We start from the raw sequence: 19,197 nt of genomic DNA on the forward strand, positions 1-19,197 counted from the left end.
AATAAAAATACTGCTCCTTTGACTTAAGAAAAGGTTTTTGTAGGCTCTCAAGATAACATTGCGCCAAGAATTCCCCGACATGACTGTTGCGAGAAGCCCAAAGCAGAGAGTGCCCATTATATCCAATTAAATTAGCTACATGGGCCACAGAAGCCGCGCAGCCCACGCAGCTTGTCTATTTTTCTCACTCTGCGTACGGCTATGTGTCCCTCCAACAACTGTAAAAAACACATAGAACTCTGTACAATGTGTATACTCTGTTTAAAAATGATTATGACGCATACACCGGTGGGCAATGTGAGACAACATACCTTCCAAACCCTGCAGAACCAACTGTATTAAAACTCAATCGCACACAGTGAAGCTGGCAGAATCCACACACTACCGACGGTATCCGTGTAGCTGGTGACAAACCCTGCTGCACCCTGCGTAGGTACGCTGCACATCTGTTCCTGAGTGTGTCAAGAGTGTGGATAGGGAGTGATGAATGGCTGCCTTCTTTTTATACACATAAATAACAACATAGCTCTTTAACGTCAGTAACTAACCTGCAGTCATACATTGACAATCGTTATGATGCTCGATTAAGCGCTGAGGTCAGCAGAGTTGTGGTGAACAAACAATATCACTTAGTGTACAGTACGATCCTGTGAAAAGACAAAACTAGTAAGATGAAGTGATGAATATTTCAAGTGGCACAGGCTCTTTGTCTTTTTACAGCAACTACCACAGTTATCATACTAGCAGCTCACAAACATTCATCACAGGAACAGCGACCAAACTGCAAGCGTAGAGTCACCTCCAAACTTTCACTAAGTGTCTGGTGCCTTTCTTCCCATTCTGTCAGTCTAACGCCTCAAAACCAAACATGAGAGGTCAAGCTGCCTAGTCCACACAACAGCAGTTACCTACCCTTGACTTGTCTGCATCTCCCTGGGATCAATTGAACTCTTGCAGAAGCTGAAAATGACCCTAGTCAATTGAGTGACTAGTGAAAGCTTGTGGTTGCATCTGCACTTTGTAAGTGAGTGCGCCATTTGTGTAATGGTGCTGAAAACACCGACACCGGCCTGTCATATCAACCACTCCAAGGGTAAAGGTACTGAAGCAATGCAGTGAAGTGCACAGCAGCTGTGAGTCAATATTTTTGACCCACACACATTCATCTAGGTGGTCAAAATGTTGTGTTTAAAAATGTAAGTGAATAGATTTTTTTTGTTTTAAAAAAGAGTACCTCTTGTTTATACAGGAAACAATATTTCAGAGCAGTGTTGCATCCCAACAGGACACATCATGAAGCTATTATCTATTTATATCTCAGAGACCAACTAAGATCCTGGCTGTTTCACCCAGCAGCACCTTCAGGCTGCTGATGTTATTCCTGTACAGCTTTGCAGCTCTGGCTGAGGCTGGAAATTCTTCACAGGGATCAGTGTATTCCAGACTTGGTGTGTGTGGCGTGTTGGTGTGTATGTGCCTGTGTGTATGTGCGTGTGTGTGTGTGCCTGCGTGAGTGCATGCGTGAGTGAGTGCGTGCGTGCGCGTGTGTGTGTGTGGCAGGGGGAAAAGAGGTAATATTATAGGGGGATTGCCTGTAAAGCCAAAACCTTCTGCTGTCCTCCGCCTCTGTCAGAAGTTCTCACTTAGGGGGATCAGCAGGTAGTGTCAAGGAGAGGCAAAAGTTCAAAAGTATTTGCCCAACTCTTAGAGGATGAGGGTTGCTCTTAACTCCTGTTGCAATGCAAAAATGTAAATTTGAATGAGTAATTCAACTTTCAATTGTGTCAGTGAAAATGCTAGGCCAATGTCTAGAGCTGTAGCTATACTAGTGAGGACTCTGAGATCATGTCCTCTATATTCTTTCAGGGAATTCGCAACCACCAAACCGCAGAAAGATTACGACTTGTAATCAAGAGTTAATAAATGCACTTTTTCAGAGAACAAATGGTGCGTTTAATATAGGCTGAATCTTCTTAGTGTATGTTTTTGACCATTTGTAGGGCAATCAGAAATAGATAAATAAAATGTCAGTATTTTTCCACCAGAATCTTAACCCTGCCATAAAAACTTTGAAACAGCATTAAGACAATTTAAGGACTAAATGTAACTAAGCTAATAGTAGTAGTGTAGTAGTGTAGTAGTGACCATAGCTGGGTGGATTTAAAGATCTGGCTCTGAGCCAGAGCATGTAAGTGTTTTGGCACGATCAGAGCCACATGAATTGTTACAGCTTCAACATTATTGGTCACAAAGCTAAGTCCCTGCAACACAGCCTGATATTGCAGAAGAAATGGCAGCCACTGGAGCGATTCATTGATATTTTGCGTGCATTTATGTGTGTTATCAGCAGGACTATCTGCTTGGACTGGTGGATGAAGTGTTGGATACCATGAAATTCGAGGCCATAACACAAGAAATATGGAAGGACACACAGTATCTTGGCCGCTTTTATGAAGGACATTTCCTCATTTGTTCAATAAAAAGTCGATAAAATGTGATTGGACAATGTGATATTTTAAAAGCCACCGTGACTGGCCTGTGTGTATTTTGATATTGTTGTATTTGCCAGCAGGTTCCAAACAGAGTCCTTTCAACACATTTAACAGTGACAGTGGTTAGACTAAAGACAACCGCGCAAGGTAAATGAATAGTTCTTCTGAGTTAACCTGTGACAAGCTTTTCTAACACGCCATCAAATCCAGCTGCGTGTGTCACCATGGCAACCAATGGTCAGGCTGAGCTCTGCATAGCACAGTTTTGGTCTTGAGAAAAACCATAAACAGGAGGACAAACAAAGACTGTTCTCCAAAGCTGTGATGAGTATTGATATCAGCATGTGTATGCAAATTGTCTTGCCTGTGTTAAGTCTCTGCTGCATCCATCATCCACATCTTGTTATATTTCATTGTGTCATCGCACGCAGTGTGCAATTAAATTTGTATACCTTGCTGAATGTATGAGGCCGTCTGGAGATTATCACTGTAAAATCTATCCAATAAATCACCTTGGAGATAATTACATCACATCATCGTGATTAGGCCAATGACATTTCCTTTATTCTTTAATGTGAGTATAATGAAAGGCTAACATTAAATTCAACATGCTTCTACCCAGCTGATAACTGACTAAATGGGTAATTATGATTTAACCGGATGGCTGTGAGTTCGGGGGGCTCGAGGTTGACCTGCACGCTTGATGATTGTTCTTGTAAAAGGACATCCTGTGCTCTGTGGCTTGGCCTTCATTGAGCTGTCAGGAGCTGTGGGGGATGCAGCGCTGTCAGCCTGCCTGCCCACCTCCACCTTCCATGGGATCGATCACGCCGCCGCCTCCTAGAGAAACCCAACCGCCACAGCTCCTCCAATTACTGCTGATGGGCCACATCTTGCTATTAGAATAGGTGTCAGAGTCATACGGTGCCTTTCAGAGCCAGGGACAGAAAGCGAGAGAGAGAAAGGATGGAATGGCAAGCTCTGCAGTGGAAAAGAGAGAGGCAGAGAAAGAAAGAAACAGTAAGAATGTGGTGACAAGCGTGCGCAGCTGGTGAAACCTCCCATATTGAACTTTGCCAAGACGGATGCTGAACTTAGACCCGCGTGTGCATTATTAATATTGACCACTTACACGAGAATAAAGAAGCATTTACTCACCAACTGACATGCCTGAATTAATCATTGAGCCATACTCAAAGGCACGGTGAATTCTCTTTCATGACAAACCTGGCAATATTCACTTAAATGACAGATGTCTTCAGAATGAAAAAAAGGCCACCAGGTCTGTCATTATCTGACACACCATCAAAGATTCAGCAGAAGACAGGCTTTGTTTTCGTTCTCAGCAGGGCATTTTCCACTCGCTGATATTATCCCTCAAAGGCGGTCACTCATACTGTACAGTAAAAGCACAATGTTAATATCCCACACAGAGTGAAAGTGATGTATGAGAGGAGATCATCGGTTATGGGGTTATTGTATGTCTGGGGAATATCTGCAGTGGAATGCAGCAAAAATCTGACCATGGATGCAAAACTACACATAAAAACAGTAGCAGTAGTGAATCCTGCAGATATAAGCATGTGCTCCTGCCTCGCCATAGTGCAGTGGTTGCCTTTCTTGCCTCGGGCAAGTGAGCCTGTATGTGTACTGTATAATATATTGTTGTGGGTCCATTAATTTAACTGTGTGTGTGTGTGTGTGTGTGTGTGTGTGTGTGTGGGGGGGGGTGTTTAATGTCCTGCACATGGCTCCCGGGGGCTTCTTTAGGTGGAAGCAGAATTAGAAAGGATTGTCCCTGCAGGGCTCTCCTCCACCAGTCTTAGATTAGGAAATATATAAAGCAGCAGTCAGTACATATAGAAACATAAATCACAATCAAAACTGCATCGAGAAAGAGTGCCTATCGTCACTTGTTTATTTTATTTTGTTGGAATTCTTCCTGCAGCACAACTTCTGCATGAGGAAGCATCGATTCCTGATGATGCATTTATGTGTGTATACAGTACATCAGTCCATCTGTATTCTGATGCGTTACATTAGCAGGTTTGAAGTCAATCAACAACAACACCACCTTGTCTGGGCTCTCTCGCTGCTCAATCCATCCAATCCTCTCCTTCATGCTTTGTCCTCCATCTGTCACTGTCAGAAGCACAGACTGGTCGTGGTCGACGTGGTCAGCCCACGTTAGATCCGCAGCTCGCCGCACAGTTTGAGCTTGCCTGAAAGTGTGTGAATGTGTGAATGTGTGTGTGTGTGTGTGTGAATGTCTGTGGGCTCCTACGCACATACACTTGTATGCATGTACAAGAGTTTGGTGTCTGGTCAAAGAGCAGAACATGACAGAATGGAGCCGCCTGCTGCAGTCCACACACTCTGAAGTCCGGGGTTTGTGCTGTGACGCGGTCAAAGGCCTGAAGGAGTTTCTGAGAGCATCCCCCTGCTGCTGGGTAAAATATCTGACGTATCACAATAACCTGAAGAGACCTGAAACACAGAAACTATCATTTAAAGATATTGTATCTGAATATGAAAAGGAACAATGGTTGTGAGCATCTTAAGTCATGGGTTTTTTTGTTGTTTATATAAGCAAGATAATTATTCCAATCCTTCCCTTTCAGAATCTGAGTGAGAGATTTCTGTTTCAAGCAGCCATTGTCTTTATAAATAGAGGGGGCCACTCCCAGTTGGAGCTCATGAATAATGATGTTATATAAATGTTCCCCAAACAGCCTGCGGCAGATAGGCAGGTGCAGAGGTTTCAGAGTAAGGGAGCAAATGTACTGCATCACTCTGCATGAAACATTTAAATGATCCAATAGCCATCCTAATTTAAATCAGCTTATCTTGGAAAACTATCACTATCCTTTGCTCTCACTGTATCTCACCTTCTATCAGCAGCCAATTCATATTCGGTGTAGTAACCATAGCTACACATTGCACATTTTGGCACATTTTTGGGCTGGTGCTTCTGAGCTTTTAACCCCTGATGAGCAGAGGCACAGCTTGACATCCTTGGCCTTCTTTGGTCGCGCCACAGTATAAGCTGTTATATATTGCTATTTAAGCTTTTTCGTATCAGATTCACTCGGCACTAAAATGACCGCAACTCAGTGTCCTTTAAAATGTTTTGAAAAACACAATTTTTTAAGAGTTTCTTTCATTTTTTTTTTACCATTTTTTACCACTTGTGTGCGGTTTTGTGTTGTTTGAATTACTTCATGCTGACTGTTGTTTTTGTTTTACGTTAATGTTCATTTATGGCCACAATTTTATTCATAGCCTACATCTATGTTATTTTACAAATTAATTTAACCTTACATTTTTACTGTTTCAGACTGAAACATGGGTGGTGCATTAGAGTATTGTCAGTATCATGTCAAAGTAGAATAAAACATGGTGTAGTGATGAAGGGGCCAAACATGTGCACATATGCCTTTATGGCTCAAGAATATTCTTAAATATGGTATGTTTGAAGCCATAAGCACAACAAAGCCCAGTTAATACACTTTTACATTCAAAATAAAGACAATTTCAAGATTTTACTCAACTTTACTGAAATAACAATATGAAATATAATTGAAATATCAATTACAGTTAAGTCAGTATGGCTAAGTAACGGACATTACCGTGTGTGTTTGCCACTTCATTGTCATCTGTGGTCATAATTACATAGTCTCACTATATTGTCCACAGATGTGTTATAGCAAGTTCACATCATTGTGGCAAAACAGCTTATAAGACCCTTGTTTTTGCATTGTAATGTTAACATGCCTTTACATTGTTCCAAAATAATATTGAAAATTAGGTTTTTTAAAATTCATAAACAGTATGTGTATGTTGTAGGAAATTATTTTTTCTTTTATCTACAGTAATTTTACATACATACACTAGGTGTATAGTCTTTCAGGAGCAGTTGCAGTGAAATGTATGATCATAAATCATCATGACATACTAACCAAGCCTAGAGATGTTGTTTAAGCTATGAGTTGACCCTGGTACTGTGTTGTTGTTTTTTTTACTTAGCTCTGCATTTCCAGCTTGTTTTTTTGTTGTAATTTGTAGTGACGTTACTCTTGAAGCAGGCTACTCGACACTGTACCGACATTTCAAAACAAGATGTTTCGACGCCTTGCTTCGAAACAAAAATCATGTGACCACCCAAAACGAGTCCTCCCAACACAGAAGGGTGGTTTTTGAACACAGGATGTATGATGATCTGCCTCAAAGCAGATAGATTCTGTTAACATGAAACAAGCCACTATCAAAAAATGAATAATGAGAGCAGTACAGTCATTTGTATTCGGACCAACTGTTTCTTTGTGGTCGCAGATTTAATCCATCCAGCTCCAATTCAACAGCATGGGATAAGATAGCAGAGGTGGGCCATTTTTGACGTTCTTTATAGTTTTTAGGGCTTGAGAGAGCTTCATTCCTGCATCACAAAATTTAAATCCCGTGGCTCAGGTCAAGGATTTGCAAGTCAGCTGGATCTACAGAAGGGTTTTTTTCCCATGGTTTGGAGATAATTACTTTCTTTCCTTATGACAACCCTATTGAATTTAGATGAGGCCAATAACAAACCCATGACACTTGGGGCTCGCTGCATTGCATCTTGTCGATAGGCTGTTAATGTGCCCGAGCGATGTCTCATTTCTCCTTGCGTGGCATCAGCTGGTCCCCCTCTGCAACCACAGTGGCTGCCCACAGGCGAGTACAACCGACACTGTGGCAGATGAGGCTGACAGAGGAAGTCTCATCAATAATGGAGAGCGGTAGCTGGGGGAGAGGAATTGTGTTGGTGTGAAGTGCAGCTGGTGTGTTTGTCTTATTTTTTCCAAATGGACAATATGAAATGATACTCCCCAGAGGGCATGAGTAAGAGGAAGGAGGTTATTAATAGCTGATGGGCTGAATAAATAGTCAAATTTGTGTTAAGATGTGCTTCTGGCCATTTTCGCAGTTGCTTTCTTTGCTCTTCTGTCATCATTTTCCCACGGCGGAGGACAAATAAACATATCAATAACACTTTCCTTTTGTTTTTGCATGGTCATGGCTCAGGTCATACGGGTGGTTTTCATACCATACGATAAAAAATGTGAAATATCCAAATTACTACGGCACATCCCATGAGGGCAGAACAATAAAAACCCCATCAATTTTCCGTCTGTCAAGCAGCTTGTTACTGTACCTCATCATGGTCCTCAGAGGAACAGACCCACACAATGATTAACTCCCCTGACAGCAGTCAAGATGCAAACATAAATCCCATCACTGAGGCACTGAGAATGACCCAGTGGCTGTCATAGTATGGCAGCGTCTCCTCCCAGCTGCCATCCTGCTCATTCCCTTTCTTCAATGCCCCTCATTGTGTTGGGAAGAGGAGGCCCATTCTTACTCACATCTCCCTCGTGCTCTTGTTTCTCCAGGGGCCGGCCCTGAGGACGTGAAACTGTTGGGAGAGTTTGGATGACACAGCTTCCCACTGCGTTTGACCACCTTCAACGCACACATCCAAGCAGCACCAATTAAGGCAGGCTTGAGACGAAGAGTTGTGACAGTCTCTGGCGACACAAGGAGGAAAGGAATACACTGGAGGAGGGGCCTGTGCATGCTGCAGACGGGCAGAGGACTGCTTGTGAGTATCCTATTGTTCTCATTGTTGTGAGGTAATACTTTTCAATACAACAGACCAGGACTGTGCTGCAATTTACCATGCATTTGACGTTTGTCCATTACAGCAAAAATGAAGTTCATAACCGGTTTTCCACTGGATCATTAATGCAATATATTGATTCCTTTGTTAGGAATACTACACTTCCATATTTTTCCAACATATGAGAATAACAACTGTCTCATGCACAAACAGATGAGCTGACCTTGATAATTTTGCTTTGTTCTGTTTTTTTTCACTGTCACTCACACCCTTCAAACACACACATGCCCTATTTATCCATTTTATTTTACTAGGCGGCTAAAATTAAAACTCTCTGAGCATCAAAGGATGATGTTCAAGGTAAAATGAAGATGCAGGTCCACCCACTATCTCTCACACTCTTTGTCTCACTCTATCATGCTTGCCTCATAGTTTCGGTTCGCTTCCTGTCCAATTGATGTTCCATTTTCACTTGGAAATTCAGAAGAGGAATTCAGTGGAGGACAGGGGAGAAATTATCTGACAGATCCACTTACCTTTGCTGCCTACAATTCCCCCTGGCCTCTGATATTATTAGAGGTTGATATGTATGGGGGCATAGTGCGCCTTCAGAGGATGGGGGAGAAGGTTGGGAGGTGAGGTAGACCGGACAGGGAAAGATGTGAGCACTCAAGAGGCCACCCTGCTGATGACAAACCCAAGGAATTCATCTTAAGGTGTGGAGACAGCAAATGATGAGATAGGTGGGGGAAAGAAAGAGAGTGAGAAAGGCTCGGCTATTAAATCGCTTGTAGGCTCTGTTGTCTCCTCACCACCAGAGAAAATATCATGATTTCTTATTGGCAAGCCTAGGGTAAGATGAATCCAAACCTTATACTACCATATTGCCTTTTCCCCAGTGGAAACAAACACAGCTGAAAGAAGACAGGTTACCCCCACAGATCTATAGGACTTACATAAACCACAGTGCCCAGGGATCACACCACTGGTCGATAGCAATGTTTCACACTGCACTGAATATTACACTTTTGTATATTACACCAACTGCTCTCGGATAATAAAAAAAGAGGCACAGCATTGAAATAAAAGTGATACTTTTTTTAAAAGGAGTTCTTGGTAACGAGACCATTTGGTCATTGGGCAGTGCAGCCTCCAGTTTTTGTACTTTGGGCTTTCTCATCATGCAACTATATTGCAGGGCATTAGATGTCTCCGCAGACGGCCTTACTTTAGGCGAATGCTATGTAAACTGTTTGCTCATGTGTGGCTTCAAAATGTGAGAAAAGGCATGATTCCATAATGTTTTAATGATCATAGTTTTATTTACAGTCTCTCCAACAAGCTTAGAGCAGATAGCATATGTTACGTAATAATTTAGATAGCACTCCCAACCTCCTTAATTGGTGTGAGCTGAATTAGCACTGACTAATCAACACCCTCTCATCATAGATTTATAGACGCCTATGATTGCTGCCAGGGTGAAATTAACTCTTTCAGTCTGCATGGGAATGTTGAAAGATGCCTGCCTGAAACACACTGTCCCTCACGCAGGCACACACACACACACACACGCACGCACACACGTACACATATATGCTGATGAGACGTGTCTCTTCCTTCTGGCTGTCTCTGTAGAGCTGTCACACATGCTGCGTTTTGGAGCACCAGGAGACCGGGGTTGACTTGAATTAAACTGAGAGGATCTCCTTCCCAGATCTGCAGAGGGCCACAGAGACACATCCGCCCCCAGAGAGAGCCAGTCAAAAAGACAGAGGGAGAGAGAGAGAGAGAGATGAATAGGGGAAGAGAGGAAAAAGGTTGGAGATGGGGTGGAGAGGAGGAGGAAGTTAATAAAAAAAAGAGGCACGGATTTATTGACTGTGAGAAAGAAGGATGGAAAATGAGGAGGATGAAAGAGGAGGCACTAGAAGATAAAGATAAACTAAACTGCACCTATAAGGTTAAATACATGCATTTAAAATAATTAGCGTATGTTATAGGATAAGTACGGTAATTGATGAATGAATGAATACAGGACTACATGTATATGGTGTGATCATGAAATTTTGAAAATAAACCAATACATTTAATACACTAAGCTCAGTCTAATAAAATATTATTTACCGGAATTTAAAGCTGCAATGATTTGTTGAATAATTAATTAGTTAATTAACAGAAAAGAACACGCAGCTACTTTGATAATGGTTTAATCGTTTAAGTCATTCGACGGTTTTCTCAGGTTTTCAAATGGGAGAATTTGCTGCTTTTCCTTGTCATTTACATGATTTTAAACCTAATATCTTTGTATTTTCAACCATTGGTCATACAGAACAAGACATTTGAGGACATAACAGAATTGCGATTGCTCTTTTTAAAATGTTTTATAGACCAAACAATAAATCGAAAATAATCTGCAATTGTTAGTTGCAGCCCTAGAAAAAAACACTATACCTGTCCCCGGATTTAAACATTTCTATACACTTGTAAATACATTGCTTGTATTATGGGCTCTGGCTAGCAGCTTGAACTCAGAAAATATCAGGATTCCATAAATAAACACCATAGTCATCTTAGGTAATACAGAACCATCTGCATAGAGAACAGAGACAATTCCGAAGTACGTCAAAAACAACAAGACTGGGCATTACTTGTGTGTTAATCTGCTTTACTCTTTATCACAGCTGCAGCATTCAGACTAATCTCCCCAACAGAGGTACACTATAGTGCCTAAAGAGCTAAGCATATACAGAAAAGTACAGTGTATGTTTAGAATAGATTACAGTAATGCATGTCCTGACCTAAGGCTGCAGAACAGATTTAGAATACTGTATGCCACCCCCAGGCATTGTTATTAACAGTAAGTGCGTTTCCTATTCGTCTAGCGTCCATGTGTCCCTCCATTGCCCTGGATGATAAACACGCTAGAGAACAAGGTTTTTGTAGAACAAGATATTGGAACATACATTATTAAGTGAGAATGCACCTTCCCAAAAAAGCATCAATTGAATTTTCTCCTTATGCGTGCAAACTACAGTAGGCATTCCTCGAACTTCTGGCCTACATTTCAGCTCGGTGATAGGGATCTTGTTACTCTTACAAGGAAGACACTGCTCATCATTGTCACTCCACCAAATCTACTGTGAGCTCTTTGAAGTATTTTCTTCTGCCCTTTGTTGCACAATCTCTTTGTTCTGTAATGACACAAACCTGCTATGCAGAAGTCCTACAGGCGATGTTTTCTCATTTCAATTTTAGGGCATTACCTGCTGAATTATTCTAAGATTAATGATAAAATTCCAAGCTTGACGCACAATCATTGTATGTGATTACTTACACCAAATGAACGGTTCAGAGATAATAACACACACATTAGATGGTTTTAGAAAGGGCTTAATGCATCAATGTTTACTCGTTTTTTTCCACACCACAATTGCATTTGTTCCCTTGGCAGTTTACTGTAGCATTAATTCTCACAAGCCAAGTAAGCACACAAATGGCTGACCTAAAAATCTGTGGTGAAAAAGTGGCTGCCATGAAAATCCATTATGGATTATTCTACCCGTCGCTTCTAAATGCTGTTTTTAAAACCAAAGCAGATATTTTAACATTTGAAACAGTATATAACAGTAACAGTAACAATAACAGTACATAACAGTATAAAAAATGTATTATTTGAATTACTTCAAACTACTGCAAGAACTGCCGGAAAGTACAAGTGCAACAGCTCTGAAGAACACAGATCTCTCAGACAACGATCATGTTGTATTGGAAAATTAGAATGAGTTTAAAAACAAAAAAAATGTTGTGCCATGATGCAACTGTTTGCAATTTCATTGTTAGCATGAGACATGTCTCTTAAGGTTTCCCTTTTGAACATGAAATTATTCAGTGCAAGGCAACCTGGTTTTTGAGTGTAAACCATTTGCAGAAGAGTTGGCACAGTTACAGTAAAGAGCACACCACATTCAGGAGGCATGCAAACAGAATGGCAATTCGTGATGAAAAACAAGTATTTTTAAGCACACCTTAAGCTAAAAAAAAGGGGCACAGTTGATCAATGAACAACTCTATTCCACCCAAACCAACATGACCCAAATAAGTGGTTCAATCTCCCAAAAATTTTTTGGATTCATCCAGAAGCCAGCTGGCTGCAGCATTGTATAGTACCTGCACAGTGAGCCCCTGCAAGACGAGATAACTAGGACTGCTTAAGACTCAGAGAGGTCCTGGCTGGGGGATTGTAAAAGTTGGCGTTGTCTGATGAAACCCACACACAAAGAGGCAACATGCAGCCATGTGTGCACACACAAAAATAAGTACAGATATAAATCCATCAACTTGCACCCACACACAAACCAGAAGATCATGAAGGCTTTTAAAGAAGTTAAATCACCCTGAAGCCCATCAGACCACATCAGTGTGTGTATGTGTGTGTGTGTGTGTGTGTGTGTGTGTGTGTGTGTGTGTGTGTGTGTGTGTGTGTGTGTGTGTGTGTGTGTGTGTGTGTGTGTGTGTGTGTGTGTGTGTGTGTGTGTGTCATTAGACTGCCGTAGGCCAGCCCAAGTAACAGCAGTTAACAGGACAGCAGCCTTAACTAAAGCACAACCCCCCGGACTGGCACCATCATCTTTGGAAAGCAAACAGGAATACACCGACACTGTTTCGCCCTGCAGCTATACAGCACCAACAGATCCCTCCGAGACAATCGTATTGCTCTATTTTCTAGCTCAGCATATGGCCACTGTTTATCATTTAGTGTTTGGGAGAAAAAAACAAAGTAGCTGAGTTATAATTAGTTTCACACAGCCTTTTAAGGTCTCATCAGGTTAGATTTAAGTCTGAAAAACACTGAAGCCGTAGGTTGAAGTTGGACTAATCAGTGAATTGAGGCTAGAGATCATTGTATGTGAACTTGTTGCTTTTGTTTTTCACTGCCCATGTTGACAGGTTGGAGCAACCACACAGCCCATCGTAGCAGCATGGGTCAAGTGCGACTCAGCTGCAGAACAGCAAGATGATGTGTCACCTCCTGTTTTTTTTTATCAAAGTAAAAGCCCTATTGCTTCTGTAGCAGGAATCTTCTGATGAAACATTTTATTATTTATGGTCATTATTGACAAACCCTATGTAGAAATGAAACAGTTCAGTGAGGTAGTTCATGCAGGCAATGTGACCTGGGTATGGCTGAAAGCACCTCTTGTTACTATTTAAACTAAGGTCACGCTTCCTCTGGCTATCTCAGAACTAAGACCCATGCTTCCATAGTAACAATCAGGTTAGCAGAACTCAGCCTCGCTACAATAAGAAGCCACGGCTCTGCTGCCTCTGCTCTGCTCTGCACTAAGATATAGTGCTGGCAGTTGTTTTTTTTGGATTGTTACACATGTTGATGTATTTAATGGTAATACCCTCGTAACTGCTGAATCCTTTCAGAAATCAAATATTTTCTGCAGCAGTGAAGGAAGCTAATAGGTGTGATGCGCTTGCTCAGTCAGCCATGTTTTTAAGTTTAGTCCTCCTTAAGAACTGGACAGCTTTGTGCATGGGAGTAATTTAGACGCTTGAATTCTGACTAGATCTAAGCCAAAGTCAAAGCCTATCTTTGTGAAACCAGACCATGCTCTCTGATGTCAAGGCCAGATGCTGATGGCACCATGTCGTTTTCCTGGCGAGGACAGCCTCAGTCAGCAGTGGGAGAGGTTTATGTCAATGTTTCAAGTGAGGGGAGAACTGCTCAATCATCCAACATAAAAAAGCATCAATTGTACAAGAAAACTGTCTGTTGAACCTCAACAAGCCAATACAAATTGTGTAGTTGCTTGAGTTCTATTCCAAGCAACAGTGATCATGTCAGCCACCAGTTAAAGTCGCCTTGGGCCAGTCAGTAACACTTGGTTTTTGGTCTGTAATGGTTCTGCCCCGCCTGTTGGGATCACTGTAATTTTGATATTTCATTTCTTAAACACAATACTAAGCACCTTCATTATTATCCAGTTTTGTTAAATTCAGTGTGTGTAGATTGTGTGTGGATAGAAGAAAGATGAAGATTAATAGTTGTTCTGTGATTTTATCATAGAAAACTGAAGAGAGCGATAATGAACAGCAACATTTGCATGTTTTGAGCTTGCCAAGCCTGAGAAAACAAACTGGCACATACACACTCATCCGGTTTGTAGAGTGGTTAAGATATAGACTCAGACAAACACAGAACTGCAAGCAATGTACAGGGGAAAGCTGTACGAAGCCACTTCCTCATGTAGGATTACCATCTGAGTGGAGGGATGTGCTGAATGTTTGAGTATGCCTTTAGTTCTAGTTGTGCCACCACTCAGAGCTGCAAAAAAAAAAATGTGTCACTTTAAATTGGACAGAGAGGCAAATCAATAGTAAGCCGGTGAAATACCTCTGTGATGCTCAACCAGAGGTTATTCCATAATGCAACAGCATTAGAGAGAAAGGGTTGTTTCTCGACTCACTGGCATCTCTAAATGTTCAAGACCAATTGAGCGTGAGCTAAGCAAGGAAAGCACATCTTACTCAAAATCACATTTAGAGTCTACATTTGAGGTCTTTTATGTGAATTCTCTAAAAGAGCACATGATGCTTTTTGTTGAAAAGCTGTCGCCATAATTTTGACTTTGCTCCTAGAATGATTTATAACATCTGAGATTTTTATTTTCTTCCCTGAAAACACAATGGGCCTCAAGCATCAATGTTTTATTATTTTTCACTCATATTTGTTCTTGCACAAAGCAAGGAGGAAAAGAAGAACATACCATGTGGGATTCATTCTGTTCTTATCCACCCGATTGTGAATTTGACGCGCGTGCCAGCGAATTTGGAATTAGCTTAGAGAAACGCACCAATAAAAACCTATACAGTATGGACAGCAGATTGAAGTGACATGTTCTAACCACAAACCAACATACCACTGACGTTTGACAGGTGACGTTAAACTCAGAAAAAGGACGAGAAGAAAGATAAAGGAATAGGAATGTCCAGTCAGAAGAAGAACTAGCCGATGTAAGGGCAACAAAAAGTGCATACAAATGATTCTTGTATGAGGCCCATTGATCCTAAGACATTTTGTCATAAAAACTTACTGCACCTGAAAAGTAGACATGAGAGGTTTTGTTCACATTAACAACTTGAGTAAAAAAACAGCTTTCAATATTTTGCATATGAATGCAAGTAAAAATGTGAGTAAAACATTTGACAGAATGATTATAAGTTGCAACTGTAAATTAAACTACTCAGAAGCATATTAAAAATACATTTATTTTTAAAACCCTGTCGAACACTGCCAAATGAGGCACGTAATTCAAGTAAACATTTGACATTATTGCATCATTATCGCTAGATGAATGGTTGTGAAAAGCCAATGACCTTTCCTCTTGCCTAATGTCTATACTCCACCCATCCAACTACAAATCATTTTGCACCGTTAAAGGTCAAAGTCCCAGAGGGGTCAGTCAAACTTCAGGGATACATTCATCAAACTCATGATGACGTGTCGTCTCCGAGGGCTTCTACCAACACAGTCACACATCAGTTTCACTAGTTTCCAACCAAGAAAGATCTGCATTTCAGTGCATTGGGAGTGATACATGTTTTATCATAAAACAAGGCTTCACTTAAGGCTAAAAATATTATAACTATGATAATCTGCAGGCATTGAGATGTTATTCAAATGTAAAATGCATACTTTTGCATTTGATGTCAAGTAATGAAAGCCGCAAAGATCGTAAAACAGAATTAGTATCATTGTGCTTTAACATGAGACGCTGTTTGGATGATTCAATGTGCAATGATTTGGGGTTTTAAGCTGGAGGAAAAATAGCCTTTGATTTGTGCAATCAGTAGACTTTAAGAAGTGCAAAATGGCACAAGAGTGATGATTGAATGGAGCTCTGATAACACCTGATTGTAACTTAATCCCATCCACAATCTCCTTTGCTGTTGCCCAACCCTCCCTGGACTTTACAGCTGGATGGCCTAATTGGAGCCATTTCCACATAAAATGTGTCAGCCCCAAGGGAGTTCATTATAGATACTTGGTCGACCCACCTAAGCTATTCTTCAGCCACCCCCTCATCAGGGTCCTATGGTTCAGTCTAGTCACAAATGCAGCAGGGTTTCCCACAGACTACAGGCTATTGATCCCCATTAAGAGGGAGGAAAGTCATGCTGGCTTTGGTGTGTGACTGTGTATGTGTCACTTAAGGCACAAAACTGCAGAAATGACTCACATCTAATGGTTCAAAACTAAACTAGAGGAACATCATAATGTATTTTGCAGTTGTTGATGTAAATTATATAATATAGGAGATACATATGGCTGAGATAAATTGTACAGAACTGCTTTACATAATGCGAACAATGCTAAATCCTGTTTATACGTATGTAGGCCTAATAAAAAATGTACTTTCTTTCCCAGGGTTAGATGAGAAGATTACAGCCAGCAGCTTAGCTAAGCATAAACTTCAGAAACAAGCTAGCCTGGCTCTGTCTGAGTTTTGTTTTGGTTGTACAGATTTATTAATTGACAAGACAGAATTACTTTCATGAGTCTCTATTAGAGGCTGTCTGACAACCTCATGACAAGACAAAACTGCTTAACCTGGCCAATTAATAGTCCAGCACATAACTTCCTGTAAAACCACAACTTTCCCTTTTACACCTCATTTCTTGTAGATTAAACAAATGAGATTTAACATGCTGTCACAGTAGGCAGACATGTTGCCTTAGGACAGAACCAGGCTAGCTGTTTCCTCCTCTTTGCAATCTGTGTGCTAAACTAAGCTAATCGTCTGCTTGCGAAAGCTTCATAATTACCATACAGACATGAGTGATATCCAAATTTACATCTAAATCCCATTTCCAAACATTTCATCCTAATTAATTAAGCATTCTGAGCATTATAGCATTGTTACTCTTAGCATGTTATCATGCTGCCATTACTTTTTAGCACAAGTGTCTCACTGTAGGCATACTCTTGTTAGATAAGAACATGTGAGGTTTGGTCAGATAATGAAGTAGTTTGTAGTTGAAGCCATGTCCCTCATTATTATTATCACTATACTGTTGTTTTCACTGATGTGTGCACAACATCGGAGAAAACAAGCCAATGGATTTGGTGACAGCATTGCCATCAGTCACCACTGTGCTCTTTATCTTAGCAAAGCCATTGCCCCGTTGAGTCAGTGACACCTCTGTAATGTCGCATCAGCAGACACACAGTCGCTGTGTCAACACTGTTCTGTCGGTGTCATCTTTCTGTGCCCCCGGGTGCTCTTTGAATGTGACTGTGCATAGCCGCATACAAGCAAAGGACAAATAATAATAGTATGTGATAAGCAATGATTTGAAAGGCCAGCAAAGAGGGGATTATCATGGCTTGGGTTAAAATGTCAAAGGTGCCTTGTTTTAACATTGAGCTGGAAACTATGCTGACATGCTACTTCATTAGGCCTGTGTTCAACATCATCAGTTATGTGACATTTTCCCAGAAAATCTTTAAATGTCAGTGCTTTTATGTTGGTATTCAATAAATACCACTTGTGTGGAAGTGGTGCATAGGTGCTGAACTGTTTTTAATATTGAATTTGAAATGATAATGTGGAATGACTTGCATGTTAAGAGTGCTGCTAAGAATAATTTGTTTATACAGTACATGGGATATAGCAGGAAACAAAGATTGACATTGCTCTCATATTTATTTTATTCACAGTGTTTGGACTTAACAGTATTTGTCCACACATGATTGGGTAGCTAAGGCTTTTAGGTAATCATTGTATTCATGAAATACACAGCATAGGGCATTGGCAAATGGAGTCACACATGCAGTAAGCATGGAAAATAATAATAATAATGTTGATCCACTAATTACCAAAGCTATTAAATGAGTCTCCACCACAAATTAGCTGTCTCCTGGGGGCAGATTTTTACTGCATAGTTCAAAGCTAATGACAGTATGCCATAGAGGGAAATATAGGCCTATACCAAACTCTGACTAATTATGTAATTAGGACACCATGTCCAACAACATAGATGGACGTGAGCAAACCGTCAGCTGCGTTGAGTCTGTAATTGTTACTGTATTTGCCAAGTTCATCTGCCTCTGCATCCGACATATCCTTAAAACATCTACTCATCCTGGAGAAGGTTTTGCTGAGCAAATAGGCTGGCCTCAAGCAGTTCCCTGATTTCAATTCACACTAAAACTAGGCTACACACTTGTGACAACGTAGAACCACCCATTTCCTTCATGTTTGTCATGGAGCTCCGCTCTATTATCCCCACTGGCTCGCCTGTCCAGTCTGAGGCTACTGGTGTTCCCATATGTCATATACCATCAATCTTAACTTTGAAATCTTGGTTTTCCCTCTTCATGTATGATGCAGATCAGGGCATAGTATTACATTTTTATTATCAATAAAAGGTTGTTGTTTTGTTTGTGAAAAAAAAAAATCTTCAGATACCTTGAAGAGTCAAACAAGCAGTGTTTTTTCTTTAAAAAAAAACTCTCCTTAAAGATGCAAAATTTGAAGCTGAGACCTATTCTTGCAGATCTCCCTCTCCCCTTCTTTGTCCTGAGCCAATAGGAACACTCTCTCTTTGAATTGACTTAAGATTGGCCAACGTCTCCCATCAAAGGCGGGATTTTCTAGGAGGTAAAAACAGAGCCAAGAGGAGGTGCAGAAGTGTAGTTTTCTGCCAGAACACTTGACTTACAATATGATGAAAGACAACTGTGGATTTTCTGCCCAACATCACCGAAAATCAACTCCCATTTCTCCTCCCAAACAAAAATCTCAGCTACACTGTCATTTCATTGGATCAAATCCCTTAGGTTTAATTAGCCATGATCAGATTCATAATTATATGTATTTTACCCTCCACAAGGGCATTTAATTGGGGACTCTGATGCTGGGGAATCTTTCATTGGAGAAATCTTTGGTCTAACCCTCATTAAAGAACTCAGCGCTCAGCAGAGCTATGTTCAAGTCTGAGAGCGAGAAGGTGCAGTAGAGAGTGAAACACCTAAAC

General features: G+C 40.8%; 1 protein-coding gene across 3 annotated transcripts in view; it reads left to right on the forward strand.

Annotated features, from left to right (window-relative positions):
* The window catches only part of LOC310947264 (galactosylgalactosylxylosylprotein 3-beta-glucuronosyltransferase 1), a 70,701-nt gene that overhangs the window by 26,228 nt on the left and 25,276 nt on the right, over positions 1–19,197 (forward strand). For all 3 annotated transcript variants that reach the window (XM_083914039.1, XM_083914041.1, XM_083914040.1), the window contains exon 2: positions 7,922–8,130. The gene's annotated coding sequence lies outside the window, so the exon portion shown is untranslated. The remainder of the gene's footprint in view (positions 1–7,921; positions 8,131–19,197) is intronic.

This window comes from Echiichthys vipera (assembly GCF_963691815.1).
Source record: "Echiichthys vipera genome assembly, chromosome: 5".
NCBI lineage: Eukaryota > Metazoa > Chordata > Actinopteri > Perciformes > Trachinidae > Echiichthys > Echiichthys vipera.